At 43.5% G+C, this 15,408-nt stretch overlaps 1 pseudogene across 1 annotated transcript in view; it reads left to right on the top strand.

Moving 5' to 3' along the window:
• Nucleotides 1-3,573: 3,573 nt before the first annotated feature.
• Nucleotides 3,574-15,408, top strand: part of LOC144578802 (serine-rich coiled-coil domain-containing protein 2 pseudogene) — a 30,141-nt pseudogene continuing 18,306 nt past the window's right edge. The window contains exon 1 of the transcript XR_013525244.1: nucleotides 3,574-3,791. The product of XR_013525244.1 is annotated as a serine-rich coiled-coil domain-containing protein 2 pseudogene (transcript). The remainder of the gene's footprint in view (nucleotides 3,792-15,408) is intronic.

Here is a 15,408-nt window from a genome sequence, read left to right as displayed (position 1 = left end):
TAGTGTAGCTTGTGGCCAGAGGCCAGGACAAGGGAAGGTTGGGCAGATTCTCCAGGCCTCCGATGAAGATGCCCTGAGCCCTTGTGCTCTGCAGATGAGGCTCTGGCACCGTCTCTGCTGTTTTCACACTTATTTTTTCCTTCCTGACTTCTCCATACTCGGTCTTCACACCTTGCTCTTGTTCCCCTTTCCACCTGTGGCCCCAGTTCTCCAGGGCTGCACGGAACTTGGAGAGAGCATTGTGGTGTCTGTGATGACTAACGTGGGCACCTTGTTGGTGTGTCCCCCTAAAACTCACTGTGTCTGCAGGGGGTGGCATTAATGGGACACAAGTGAATGAAGAAAAAAGACCTAGGGATGCCCAAGAAAGGGTGAGCCATTGCTCCAGAGGAGCCTGGGAAGGGGGCAGGAGAGGAAGGCTGGTGGGAAGGACGTTCAGCAAAGTCAGACTGATGGGGCTTATCTATTTCTCCCCTCTGCTCTGTGGGACGGAGCTTGCTTTCTCCTGCCTCCATGGTCCTGGGTCAGCTGCGCCTTCTCATCAGACTTCCTCTGTCACCTTGCCCACCATCTCCATTTCCCTGATGCTCCAAAGTACTGTCACATCTGCTCCCAAAGTGCTGACTCTGTAAGAGCTGCAGATATACATTCAGGGACTCCTGCATATATACATAATGGGAACTCCTGAATTAGTGTCACAAACCCATGGGCTCTGCAGGGAACACACGACTACAGCCAGGGATAAAACACTGAAGGAGGTAGAAGTAACATTTTTATTTACATGTTTCTGTGATTCCAAAAGTGGTACATATTCATTGTAGAAAATCAGCAGAGAGCTTGAAGGACACCCTGAGGATTGGGTAGAGCAAAGCAAGCCTGAGAAGGATTTAGGCCTTTGAGGGCTGTGGTCTAACATCTGCCAGGCCAAGTGCCAGGGATGGGCAGACTTTGATTCCTATCCAAGCTCAGTGACTGTGCCAAAGGCCCACCTTGACTTCAGACAGGATTCAGCCACTCCCTTTGTCCTCTCTTCCCAGAGGCAGTTGAGTTGCTTAAAGGAAGGCAGGGGTGCAGGGGAGGCTGTGGGGTGGGTGGGAAGGAGGGCAGAGGAGAGGCCCTGCATGCAGTGTCTGTTCACAGGGCACAAAGATCTGAAAGGTGGTTGGGAACATAGGCAAAAAAGCCCAAAGGTGATGAGTCTCTCCAAGCCCACCCCATGAGTGGGAATTCAGGGTGTGGGCAGACATGGGGCTTCTGAAGTGAGTAGCTTCTGGCGGGACTGTGGTCATACCCCACCAGGTGCTGCTTCAGCCCTTCCCATCTCCTGCCAACCCAGGCCAGGGTGGCCATGGCCAAGCCCACCTTTCCCTCCTCCAGGAAGCCTTGGGGATGCAGGGCTTGAGCTTAAGCCATCCCTGAAAGCAGCCTGGCCATACTGCCTTCCTCCCTGCCTCTCCCCGAGCACAGGTGAGGATGCTGATGTGTTTGGCCTTGTCTCCTTCTCTTGGGGACCCAGGATGGCTCTAGTCACAAATCCAGAGGCCCAAAGGATCCACAGCGAACACAGGCACTGCAGCTGACAGAAGAGCACGTGTCCTGGGCAAAGATCCAAAATCCCCCGAGCTCTGCAAATTTGAACCTTATAGGAAGGCAGCCTGGTAAGGTCTCATCTTCTGACATCTGGATTTAAACAAATTGTCCTGATGTTTCAACGTTGGCAATGAACCTCAAAACATTTTAAAGCAATGTGCAGGCTAAGCCCCATATTACCAGAGGCTGTCTTTGACTGGCTTGTGCAGGTGGCTGACACTCCTTGAGTACTTACCATGCCAGGGAAAGGACCCAAAGGTCCTTTCTTTCTTCCTTTTTTTTTTTTTTGTAATCAATGGGTTTTATTTTCCTAGAACTGAAATCATCTACAGTTCTCAGAGCTAAACTTCCAAAGCTACAGTCAGCAATTTTTCATCAGAGCCCAAGGAAGAGGGGACAGGGTAAAAGAGACAAGAGGCTGAAGAGAGGCATAGAGACATCATTAGGAAGAGGGTGGGAGGGGGCACTTATTTCCCTCTGTCCTCTCAGTGGATTACAAATCGGATCTCGTGACAACACTGAGGAGACCAGGTCAAGGTATGTGGATGAGAAATGACACTGGAAGGAACACCAAAGCCCCAGCTACAAAAAGAAAGTCATCAAGCTCCAAATAGAATGGGAGCCTCCCAGTGCACCTCAGAAATAGGAGCAATGATGGGGAAGGAAGGAGCTGGTATCACAAGCATGAGCCACCACGCCTAGCCTGGTATTTGCTTTTCTAATCTCATTTAATTCAAAGAGAAATTGCACAGCGCTCAGACGTCTTTCTCAACATTTTGGGCACTCACATTTTTGTCCAATAAAATCTTTTAAGGACTGCTATTTAAAAGACATGATTTTCTAAATATGAAATGTGCTCATACAAATCAGGCATTCCCTCTGCTTTTCCCTTTGAGTATCACTGATCTGCAGACATGAAAGAACTTTTATTTTTCAAGCAGTTCTCCTGAAATGTTATTTATTGCAACTGAGCTGTAGGGGCGGACAAGGATTTAAGAGAACTGCAAGTGTACAACCAGATAAGGGCAGCTCCAGCGCTTTAAACAGCCGGCCAGGCCCGGAAGGCTTCCAGGCTGAGGGCTCTCAGGGGCAGGGCTGGCCGTGGTCGAGGAAGAAAAGAGGGGAAGAGATGGCTTCTGGGAGATGAACACCTCAAAGGACCTGGTTTCTGGCAAAGAAAACCAATAGGCCAGGACCAGTGGCTCACGCCTGTAATTCCAGCACTTTGGGAGGGCAAGGTGGGAGGATGGCTTGAGCCTAGGAGTTTGAGACTACCCTGTGAGACTACTCTCCCCCGTCTCTAAAACGAAAATATAAAAATTAGCTGTGTATTTAGGTCAATATGTGACAGTTTATTTTGACCACTGTGGTCTTAGATGTAATTATTTCGTAGGCGTGGAGATGCACGCCTGAGGCGAGAGGATCGCTTGAGCCCAGGAAGCTGCAGTAAGCTGTGACAGCGCCACCGAACTCCAACCTGGGTCATAGAGCGAGACTCTGTCTCAAAAAAGAAAAAAGAAAGAAAAAAGAAAACCAGATCAGCATTTGAGGTGCCGCTTCCTCTCAGCCTTAGCAAGAACCCGTGTTTTGAAGCGGAAGGCAGGTGCGTGGTTCAGTCAGGCCCAATGCTCAGACCGCTCCTCACTTTTCACATCCTGGAGAAGGAGCTGTCAGGTTTAACCACGGTCGAACAGCAAATGTAGTCCAAGGGACGGCTAGAGGTGAGGTCGACTGCAAGACTGGCGTCACTGCGTGGGCCGAGCAAAAACCTGAGTCAGGAGGCAGCCAAGCAATGTCAGTGGAGGGGGCGGGGCCCGAAGTGGGGCGGAGCTTGGGAAAGCACTGCGCGAGGGCGGGGCAGGGCCGGAGGCGGGGTTCAGCTGGATCACGGGGTGGGGCGGGCACCGTAGCCCCTTGAGGCTCGCGCCTGCGTACCGGTCCGCGGAGGGGCGGGACTGCGCGGTTTCGCGGACCTTGGAGGGCGGAGTCCAGGCCGGTGCCTGCAGAGGAACGGGCGCGGTGGATTTGGAGTCCGGCGCTACCTCAGACCGTGGACGCGATGCTGGGAGCTGCGGCTCCGGCGGCGGGGACTGCAGAGATGTGACGGGCGGCCCTAGCTTCACCTTCCGTCTTCGGGCCCGCAGGTCGTTGGGCGGCCTGCTGCCGGTCCTCGGCATAGGTGGCAGCGCGACCTCCGCACGGTAAGAGCGGGGCTCCGGGCCCGAGTCGGGGCCGGGGTCGCCGCGGGCTCTGGGGCAGCCCAGGACTAGGCGCGCAATCCCGGGCGGGACGGAGGCCCGGTCTCCCGCGCTGAGGTGGTGGCGCCCTCCTGTCCCCCGGCCTCCAGGGTGAGCCTCTCTAGTTCCCCTCGGACGCGGGGCGGGCGCGGACCCGGGAGGCGGGAGGACGCCGTCCCTGCGGCTGTAACTGCTTGGGGCCTCGGGCCGCGGGCGCCGCTGTCTCTCAGGGGAAATCAGGGCGCGGCTGAGGTACTCAGTGATTTCAGAGCCTGGTAGCTTGTGAGGGTGGATGAGGAAAGTACCGGGGCGCCCCGAAGGAGTGGGATTTTTTTTTATTAATTGCAGGGCTAAATCAAAGACACACCCTAAAACACATCCTGAGGTGAAACTTTGGCGGGGCACACCGTTGCGTAGGTTCAGATCTTCTCTCTTCTCTTTAGACATGTATTTTCATACATTTTATTTTTAATGCACCTACTTTCTTACGAAAGTAAAAGGAGGAATGAAAGGACTCCTTCGTGGTGGCCCTTGGTGGCAAAGCTTTAGTTTTCATTTCAATAATTGCATATTCATGTGTGTGGGCTCCGCGGCCAATGAGGCTGGCTGCTCCCAGACTAGGCCTTAGCGCGGTGGAAATGACTGATGCAAGGACTCTGTGGTCTCAGATTAGAGTGTTGGTTGCTCACTCCTATATATGAGAAATTGAGCTTTAAGCTTTTCAAAATGGCCATATGAAAGGCATTCCTCTGGCTGGGCGTAGTGGCTCACACCTGTAATCCAAGCACTTTGGAGGCCAAGGCGGGCGGATCACCTGAGGTCGGGAGTTCACGACCAACCTGACCAACATGGTGAAACACCGTCTTGAAAAAAAGAAAAGAAAAAGAAAAAAAGGCATTCCTTTTTTCCCGAGCATTAACATATAGCAGAGCCTATAAATTTGGCCAGTGTTTTTAGAGCATCCTCTTTTAGACTCGTTTAGAGACTTTAGAGATGGCAGCTACTCTTTAACCAAAAGAAACTTAAGATGCTCTCCTGCAAAAGATAGGTGCAAAACATCTTATCCATCATCAGTATGTGATAACGATGTAAATATTCCTGAGTGTTTGCCTGAAATCAGTGTTCTTTTTCTTGGACTTCATTACTGTTTGCTTCTCTTAATTTATGAATACTCTTTACTGTTATTTTTTGTTTTCGTTTGTGTTCTCAACACATTGGGTTCAAATAATCTTCAGGTTAAAAATGCACACTTTGTTGAAACTTTTAGCCATAATTCATACTGTGGTACTTCAGCATCGTATTAATAAGCCATAGTTAAGAAGGCGCTAGAAGCCATCCTGAAAGCAAGCAAAGTCTCCATTAAGAATTCTGTAAAAATTCTACCTTTCCGCATTCAGACCCGCGTTTTTGTTGCTTTGACTCAACTCCTTTGACTGTATGGTGGAAGAAAGGACTTTGAATCCATATTTAGAAGTCCTTCAGTGACTCCATAGTCTATATCGATGAAATTCAAAGTCCTTCATGTTAGTGGTATTTGTCAAGATTCTAGTGTCATCTTCTACCATTATGCCTGCCCTCTCCGTGTAAGACTGCTTGCAGTTCTCTGAAGATGACATCTTCCTCTGTGGTTTTTCAGTATTCCTTTGTTGAGAATTCTCTACTTAGTAAACAACTTGCCCTTGAAGACCTTACTAAAGTGTTATCTCTGAGGCTTGTCTAGACAGCTCATCCCTCTTGTCTTAACTGATTCGTACATTCTGCAGTTAGTATTTGATAACTGGTAGTTAATGATTTGTTTGTAGGTCTGTCTCCACCAGGTTTTTTGGTTTCTTCGTTTTTTTGTTTTTTCTGAGAGGGCGTTTCTTACTGTTGCCCAGGCCAGGGTGCAATGGCTTTAATATCGACTGACTGCTACCTCTGCCTCCCGGATTCACGAGATTCTCCTGCCTCAGCCTCCCTGGTAGCTGGGATTACAGTTGCACACCACCACACCCGGCTAATTTTTTTGTATTTTTAGTAGAGGTGGGGTTTCGCTATGTTGGTCAGAGTAGTCTTGAACCCCTGACCTGGTGATTCACCTGCCTTGGCTTCCCAAAGTGCTGGGATTACAGGCTTGAGTCACTGTGCCCAGCCTGATTTTTGGGCTTCTTAAGGGAACAGAACTTTGCAACTCTAACACAGTGTGGTGCAAATGCTCAAAACCATTTACTCAATGCGTTTTTGACAAATAATCTGAGTCTTGAATATAGCTGTAAGATAGGTGAAATATGTTAGACCATTGCATTCAGCATCAGATAATTTAGAAAAGAAGAATGCACAAGGTTGTTTTAAATATCGAAGAATGAAGCAAAAATTGTTGTTGGTTAGGATTGAAATCCCAGTTCTGTTTTTAAAAATTCACTTTATGACACAGGAATTTAAGGGCATGACCAATAAGGATTGCTGTTTCATTGGTCCTACAACTTTATTTTGAGGTGCAGTAATTTGCCCAGAGTCATGCAGGTAGAAAGGGAAGGCAAGGATTACAGTCCAGGTTTGACCATCTTTGTATTTCACTCTTGCTCCCAGTCTCCTACTTCTAAATTTTAATTGTTTTACAATTCTAATGGGGGTTGTGAGCGAATTGGAGGTGTATGAATAAAGGGTCTATTAAATTAATAGAATATTGAACTTGAAAGAATTAACAGATTATTTGGTTTAACTTAAAAATGGTTAGCATTAAACAGCTCCAGCCTGAAAAGACAAATAACTTGTTTGGGATTGCTTAGGCTCACCTATATCTCATATCTCCTGACCTTGTGATTGTGCATTTTTCACTACTCCATGGTGCTTTGGGGTGAAATCAAGGAGTTGCTAGTGTTTTTTCAGAGGGAGTGCAAATCTGCTTGCACGTTATCCCTCTTTGAATCCATAGCTGCCACTCCTAGGGACTTAGAACCCTTGTGGCTGAGAAACATGGTAATTCATTTGGAGATACAACAGAAACCTAACCTTCACTATTCCACTCAGCCAGATAGTTTTAACATCAGTGCTTGGGGCCCTCTCTTCAGATGCCCCATAACAAGTGGCTTCTGATTACCATATAGAGATCTCACATATAATTAAGTTTTGATGGTAAAATGAGATTTTAATATAAGAAGGTTGCAGCTGCATGGCTAAAATTACTTATGTGGCTGGTCTGTGAGAAGAGTCTATCTTATTCCTATGTGATAGGATTTTGGGGGAAAAAGTGGATGATTGTGGCTGCCTCTAAAAAGTCAGTTTTGAAATGTGTACTTAGTGGCATGGGCCTGACCAATTCCAAAAGGCTTTTTATCTTACAAACAACTTAATGGTCAAATTTTAAGAATGAAAACAAACTTTTAATTTTTCTTATCTCCTGTCATATCTAAGTGATTTTAAACGATAAAGCATAAATGTGATGCTGAATGTTTGCTTTCATATTTGATGTTTCATTTTTGCTGTAGTTTTTATACCTTTAGATGATTATACAGTGTTACAGTGACTTATTTCTTAATATTTGCACATCTAGATTTCTTACTCTTTTGCAGGTAATGCAGTTAGTGTATAGTTCATCATTTTGTTTCATTCCTTTAAACTAAAGGCCTAAGAGCAGGATTACAAGTCAGAGGGTATGAAGGTTTTGTTAATTTTGAAAAATACATCAGATTTCCTTCTAAAAGATACTGATTTACACTGACTCCAGTAGAGTTTGGTTGACTAGTTCTATCATATTTTATAGGTTTTTGCTTCTAAAAGTTTATTTTTTAAAAACAAGGATGAGGTTACTTGCAATCTAACGTCATAGTCCATAGTAGAAAAGCAAATGCAGTATTCTTCCAGTTTTATTTTCTCCTTTATTTGTCCATCATCCATAAGTTTATTGGAATCTTCTCACCAATTTTCATTAGCACTAGTATCATAAATATATTAATCTCTTGAAAAATATTTCTGATCTGTTTTTCCTCATTATAGGCTTTGTAGGTTTTGTATTATTAAATTTATATTATTGTATATCTATTTTAAAGTCAGTGTGGCTGGGTGCAGTGACTCATGCCTGTAATCCCACCACTTTGGGAGGCTGAGGTGGGAGAATCGCTTGAGCCTAGGAGTTTGAGACCAGCCTGGGCAATGTAGTGAGTCCCATTCTCTATTTAAAAAGAGAAAAAGAAAAAAGTCAGTGTGGGCCAGGCGCAGTGGCTCAAGCCTGTAATCCCAGCACTTTGGGAGGCTGAAGCAGGCGGATCACGAGGTCAAGAGATTGAGACCATCCTGGCCAACATGGTGAAACCCTGTCTCTACTAAAAATACAAAAATTAGCTGGGCGTGGTGGTGTGCTCCTGTAGTCCCAGCTACTCAGGAGGCTGAAGCAGGAGAATTGTTGAACCGGAGGTGGAGGTTGCAGTGAATTGAGATTGTGCCTAGTGCCTGGTGACAGAGTGAGACTCTGTCTCAAAAAAAAAAAAAAAAAGAAAAAGAAAAAAAGTCAGTGATTTTTGTCTTTTGATTGTGTTATCTGAGAATGAAGGTCATGCTCCTATCTGATGCATACTTTTATTTCCTTAAGCTTCTAGAGTTCATTTGGTTATGTATATATATTTAGAAAGTTAATATGCAACTGAGGTCAGATTTCATTTGTGTGTATTTTATGTTATAGAAAACTACATTATTATGTTTTCATTCTTTTTTCTGAACTTAAATAGAAAACAAAGCAAAATAACCCAACTTTTTTTAAAAAAAATAGGTACTTATTTTTTAATAATTAATGGTGAACTTTTGATAAACTAAAATTTTATGACAGCAATTTATTGGTTAATTGAAATTTTTATCTGTTCAAGATTAACCAGAGGATTGTCTTTAACTCTTGTTGTTAATTATTCTAAAAGATGTGAAAGAAAAGCTTAGTAATCTGCTCCTATTGGAGAGTAGGCCATTCTAGGTAGATGAGACCGCACAGGATAATAGTTTACCTTGAGTGCTGGGTTTTGTCCTGGTTCCTGGCATTGAGTTTCTTACATAGTCCTCAGCAACCCTAGAAGATAGGTTCTTTTAGTATGTTCATTTTGTGGATATGAAAATTTAGAGACCAGATAACATAGGTAGTGAGCATTGGAAGTGGAACTCAGCCTGCTTTTAAAAGATGCTGTTTGATGCCAAGGATTTGGACTTCATTTCTTAGACGTTGGAAAGATTAGATGTTGCAAAGCAAGGGGATGATATGGTATGTTCTCTCTTTTGGGGAGATTGCTCATGTGACAAAGTGGCTATATATTGAATTATGTTTCTAATAGGAAGTGGTTGAATTAGTCTTGTGAGAAATGGAGGCTAAACTTTGAGGTGGAAGTGGAGATCAGGGGATATTTTGAAAAGATACAGGATTTAATAACTGATTTATAAGAGAGTGAGAAGGCAGAGTATTGATTTGGAAGACATAGAGTGGGGTAATGACAGATGAATATGTGCTCACAGCCCTTTGTTATATTTCTTTCACAGCATTGACTGTGATATATTTTACCTATTCTAGTGACACATCTGTCTCCCCCACTGGATAGTGTGCTTGTCAAGGATAGGGACTGGGTAGAGGAATGAGTGAATATAGGATGAGATAATATAGAAAGACATCAAGGGACCGAACTGGGAAACACCAGATCACCAAAATGAAAGAGTGAGTGGAGGAAGAGGAGCTCTAGAATGTGACAGTTGTCAGGGAGGATGGGGAAAGAGCCATCAGGGAGGGAGCAGAGGGGAGGAAAGTATTAGCACAGATGTGAGCATGTAGAATGCTGCCATCTCAGGCTACAAACAGTTGTGGTTGATGTGGCCTGCTGTCATAAGCTGATGAGTGGTTGTAGGGGGCGACTTTGTCTTTCCTTTGTTACAGACCGCTCCCCCTATTACCCCCACGCCCCTCCCCGCCAAGCTTTTTCTAAGTATCTGATTGCTTTCTGCCTCTCTGGCTTCTGACTTCTGCTTGAGACAGGTGCTGATGCTGGGGTGTGATTCAGCCTATTGAGATTAACCAATGAGAACAGTCCTTTCTTTTCAAGTAAATTGACCAGTCACAGTATGTGAGATGTAATCTGAGTTTTTAGCTCTTCTCTGCCAAGTTGATTGCATTGGAATGCTGTAGAGTTACTTCTCTACCTTTAAAGACTTCTGATTGGTTGTATTATGCTTTGGAGCCGTTGGGAAGCCAGAGGATTCTTAAAGGTTGGATCCATGAGCCCTGAAGTTTTTCACCTGTTTCCTTTTTCATGTTGATCAGTAGCTTAGTTCGAATGTCGTTGGATCATCTTTGAAGACTGTCGGTCTTAAAAATGCCACAGATTATTCCAAATAATTAAGAATCTCTCTGTTTTCTTTGTACTTTATAGTTATTTGAGACATAGGGGCTTGTTTTACATTTTCTTGGTCAGTTCCTAACTTCATGTGTCTATTTTTCAGTGAGTTACTTGGTAAAGGAATTTGCTCTTTATTTTTTCTTACAACCATTTGCTTCTGGCCATCCTTACCCTCTGTTCTCTGCCTTCTCTGGTTTTCATCTACCTGGTTTCTGGCCTTGTTAAGAACAGTAGGAAGGGGAAAACAGAAAAAGCATGAGTAAAGCTCCTCCCTTCCCTTTGTTATGAGAGTCATTACTGCATCAGTCCCTGCCATAATTGCTCCCAGCTGTTCATTTTGGCATGGCCTCCTACCCTGTATCTTGAGGTCTGTATGTGGGAATAGAAATGCAAGGCATAGCTCTTTAGCTGAGGAATGATGGGCATCTCAGGGTTTTGGTCCTTTTGTGATCTCTGTTTTGGTGCCTGGTATTGAAAAGCCAGCTCCGTGACATCTTGTATCTGAGCAAATGTTTTCTGTTCCCCGGCATCCGGCATTCTACGTCTCTCTCTCTCTCTCTCTCTTTTTTTTTTTTTTTTTTTTGGAGACAGGGTCTGACTTTGTCACCAGTAGTGCCATCATGGCTCACTGCAGCCTTGACCTCCTGGGCTCTAGCTATCCTCCTGCCTTGGCTTCCTGAGTAGCTGGGACTACAGGCATGTACTACCTTGCCTGGCTAATTTTTTAAAATTTTCATAGAGACAGGGTCTCCCCATGTTTCCCAGGCTGGGCTCAAATATTCAGGAAATATCTAGGTGATATTTCTTTTCAAGGGTGGGGAGGCAGGAATAGCCATCTTTTTGTTTTGTTTTGTTTTGTTTTATTTAAAAATTTTCCTCAAGTATATTTTCCTATGTTTAGGAATAGTATGGCTTCTCAACCTTTATTATTGGTACCAGCTAGAGTTGTAGACTTGGCTGTTGTTGTGGCCTTGCTTCTATTCTTTGCTTTTTTTTTTTTTTTTTTTTTTGAGACGGAGTCTACTCTGTCGCCCAGGCTGGAGTGCATTGGTGCAATCTCGGCTCACTGCAACCTCCACCTGCCAGTTTCAGGTGATTCTCCTGCCTCAGCCTCCCAAGTAGCTGGGACTACAGTTGTGCGTCACCATGCCTGGCTAATTTTTTTGGTATTTTTTTTTAGTAGAGACAGTGTTTCACCATATTGGCCAGGCACTTCTCAAACTCCTGACCTTGGGATCCGCCTGCCTTGACCTCCCAAAGTACTGGGATTCTAGGTATGAGTCACCATGCCTAGCCTTGTGGCCTTTCTTGGAGTCCTGTTTTTCCAGGACTTAGAGATGTTCTACACTCTAAATTTCTTCAATCCTGGCTTAGAGAACAGATCTTCAGTCTGGATTTTTCTCATTCATTTATTCAAGAAATGTATTCTAAACACTTGCTAGGAATAGTTCAGTGAATAAGACAGTTTTCTGCCTTTGTGGATTTTACATTCTAATAACAAGATACAGAAGATAAAAAAGTATATGTGTGATATGTTGGCTATTATATCCCTGTGGGAAAAATAAAGCATGATAAGGTGAAAAGAGCATGTGAGGGGGATGCTGCTATTTTATCTAAGGTGGTTAGGGAAGGCTGTAAAAAGCTAGCATTTGAGCAGCGATCTTAGAGAAGTAAAAATGTGGTCTATGCAGATATTTAAGAGAGAGAGTACTTGATGAAGACAGAAATGGAATGCAAAACACCTGTGGCTGAAGCTTGTTTGACCTGTTCTAGGAGTGTCAAGTAGGCCAGTGGAGGCATTGAGGGGAAATGATTGGTAGAAGATGAGGTCAGAGAGGTGGATTGAGTTGGGGGAGATGTCTGATCATATATGGCATTGTAGGCCAATGAGACTGGCTTTTAAAAGGTGGGAAGCCACCAGAGTTTTGACTTGTTCTAAGTAGAACTCTCAGCTGCTATGTAGAGAATGTCAGGGGTGGTGCATAATGAGATTATTTAGGAGGCTGCAGCAGTAATCCTGGGTGGAGGATGATTTTAGGCAGGGATTGGGACAAGTGCTCCTGTTTTGTATACATTTTGAAGGCAGAGCCAAGAATTTAATGATGGGTTGAATGTGGGCTGTGAGTTTTGGTCTGAACAACTGGACACATGGAATTAACATTTACTGAGATGGGTAAGAGTGCAGAAGAAGCAGGTTTTGGGGGGAAATAATGAGTTCAATTTTGGACATTTTAAGTTGGTAATCGAAGTGGAGAGATTGTGTAGAGAGCTGAGTATGCATGAGTTTGCAGTTCACAGCAGAGGTCTGGGTTAGAGATATATAAATTTCCAGTTATTTGAGAGATAGTCTTTAATGCCACGAGAAGGGATTAAAATAATTTAGGGAGCGAGTATGGTTGGAGACGTCCCACAAGTTAGCCTTAGGATCCTGTAATGTATTCAGAGGGAAAGAAACTAGCAAAGAAGACCAAGAAGCAGCACCCCCATGAAGAAGGGAGAAAATTAAGACTGAGTAGAATCAATGAAGCCAAGTGAAATGTTCTAAGAAGGAGCAAGTGAGTAACCAATTTGTGTCAGATGCTATTAGATTGAGGACTAAGATACAGCAATATGAAAATCATTGGCGACCTTAACAAGTTGTTTCTGGTTTAGTGGTGGAAGTGAAGACTTGATTGGAGTGGGATTAAGAGAGAATTGGGGGAAATGAATTGTAGACTGCTGGGATAGACTTTTTTTCAAGGAATTGTTTATAAAGTGAAGGTAAAAGCCAGGGTGGTAGCTGGGGGGAATAGCCAGTTGTCAAGGAATTCTTTTTTTAAAGATAGGTGCTTTTTTCCTTTTTTTTTTTTGTATTCTTATATATACATACTGTAAATCAAAAAGTATCTGAGACAGGTCTCAGTCAATTTAGAATTTTATTTTGCCAAGGTTAAGGATGTATGCCAGGGAGACAGGTCTGTGTCTTTCTCCAAAGATGATTTTGAGTTTTCATTATTTAAATGGAAAAAGCAGGTTGGAGGGGCAAGAGAGAGGAAATGATCCCATTACTGAATCTACACATTGCAAAAGAAAAGGAGCAGGTAGGGGAATAATCAGTTATGTATTTGTCTACCGCTGTAAACTGGTGCTTTACATAAGATATGGTGAACACCAAGTAGGCTGCTCATGGACATATTTAACTTTTTATCTGTAGCTATCAGCTTAGAAACAAAAGGAAAGGGGGCTGGGCTTGGTGGGAGGCCAAGGTAGGTGAATCACCTGAGGTCAGGAGTTTGAGACCACGATGACCAACATAGTGAAACCCCATCTCTACTAAAAATACAAAATTATCTGGGCATGGTGGTATATGCCTGTAATTTCAGCTACTTGGGAAGCTGAAGCAGGAGAATGTATTGAACCCTGGAGGTGGAGTTTGCAGTGAGCCAAGATCAGGTCATTGCACTCCAGCCTGGGTAACAAGAGAGAAACTCCATCTCAAAAACAAACAAAACAAGAACAAAAGGAAAGGCAGCTTCTTCTGTGACTTAGCTTTCAGCTTACTTTTTTTTTCTTTTGGCCTAGTGAAATTAGCATTCTAATTTTTTACTATCACAATACAAGTATATGTAATTAACAAAATGATTCAACAGAGAAAGAAATACAGGATCTATTTCTTTGAAACATAAATTAATTGTATCTTAATCTGTGCACCCAAGGTCCCTCATCATCATGTATATGTCTTTACATGTCATTTCCCTCTTTCTTTCAAACGAACATGGCCCCTGGGGAGAGATGTTGAACACTTGACCCCTACTTACTTTCTAGTAGGTGGAGTGGGTGAATTTTTATTAATATAAAAACTGTTGTTTTTATCTGTGATGAACAAAGGTTTTTTATGAATTAATAGAAAATGAATTAAATAGCTGTATATGTGCTAACTTATTTTTCTCTGTTGATTATTCTTAGAAGTTTTGTGCAGTGCTTGCCTTGTAGTAGCCAGTAAATTTTGATTTAGCAATCTGTTTGTTATAGTTTTACCTTTTTAAAAATAAAAATTAAATCTAAGAAAAAATGAGCAACTTTTCCACAAAATTTTTTTTTTTTTGAGATGGAGTCTTGTTCTGTTGCCCAGGCTGGAGTGCAGTGGCATGATTTCGGCTCACTGTAACCTCCTCCTGGGTTCAAGCAATTCTCTGCCTGAGCCTCCTGAGTAGCTGGGATTACAGGTGCCTGCCACTTTCTCCAGCTAATTTTTGTATTTTTAGTAGAGATAGGGTTTGACCATCTTGGCCAGGCTGGTCTTGAACTCCTGACCTCATGATCAACCCACCTCAGCCTCCCAAAGTGCTGGGATTACAGGTGTGAGTCAGCACACCTGGCCTTCCAGGCCAGGCTACCCTTCTTCACCACCCCTTTCTTTTTTTTTTTCAAATATACCTGACTGAATTTACCATAATTGTTTATGATGATCGAGTTGATGTTTGAGATGAGTTCAGAAACTATGTTGAAAGCACATATTACAGTTATAGCACTTTATAAGTCTCTTTTAGTGGTTCGTTTATGTTTGAGTAAGTAGTAGTCAATATTTAGGAGCATCATTGCAGTTGCTTCTTAACCCTCTATTGCTCTTTCTCCAGATTTTCTTAGCTTAGCCTCTGATCCATGCTCCTGACTTCTGGATTTCTGAAACTCAGATCTGACCAGTTCTGTTTTTGCTAAAAAGTCATCTGTGGCTCCCTGTTCTTTGCAGAAGTTAGTTTTTTTTTTTTTTTTTTTTTTTTTTTTGCCTCTTTACCCACCTTTTGCCTGCACATGCTTCAGGGGATCTGGAGTGCTCCTAGGATATCTTGCTATGTTGACTAGGCTGATCTAGAACTCCTAGTGTCAAGCAATTTTCCCACCTTGGGAAAAGTGCTGGGATTACAGGTTTGAGCCACCGTGCCCTGCCTTCCTAAGGGAATCTAATGCACACATGATGTTTCTTACCATAGGACTATAGAATAAAGACCAGATTTTTCATTAGCATACAGGTAGTCAGTCCTCCAAGAGGAGGTTCCATGATGATGAGAAATACTTAGACATCTCTTTGCTTTTGCACATACTATTCCTTTATTATTATTTATTTTATTTTACTTTATTGAGATGGAGTTTTGCTCTTGTTGCCTAGACTGGAGTGCAGTGGTGTGATCTCAGCTCATCACAATATCTGCCTCCCCGGTTCAAGGGATTCTCCTGCCTCAGCCCCCTGAGTAGCTGGGATT

This window comes from Callithrix jacchus, chromosome 12 (assembly GCF_049354715.1).
Source record: "Callithrix jacchus isolate 240 chromosome 12, calJac240_pri, whole genome shotgun sequence".
Classification (NCBI taxonomy): Eukaryota; Metazoa; Chordata; class Mammalia; order Primates; family Cebidae; genus Callithrix; species Callithrix jacchus.
Note: the sequence above shows the minus strand (reverse complement) of the source record. Positions and strands in the feature narration are given on the sequence as shown.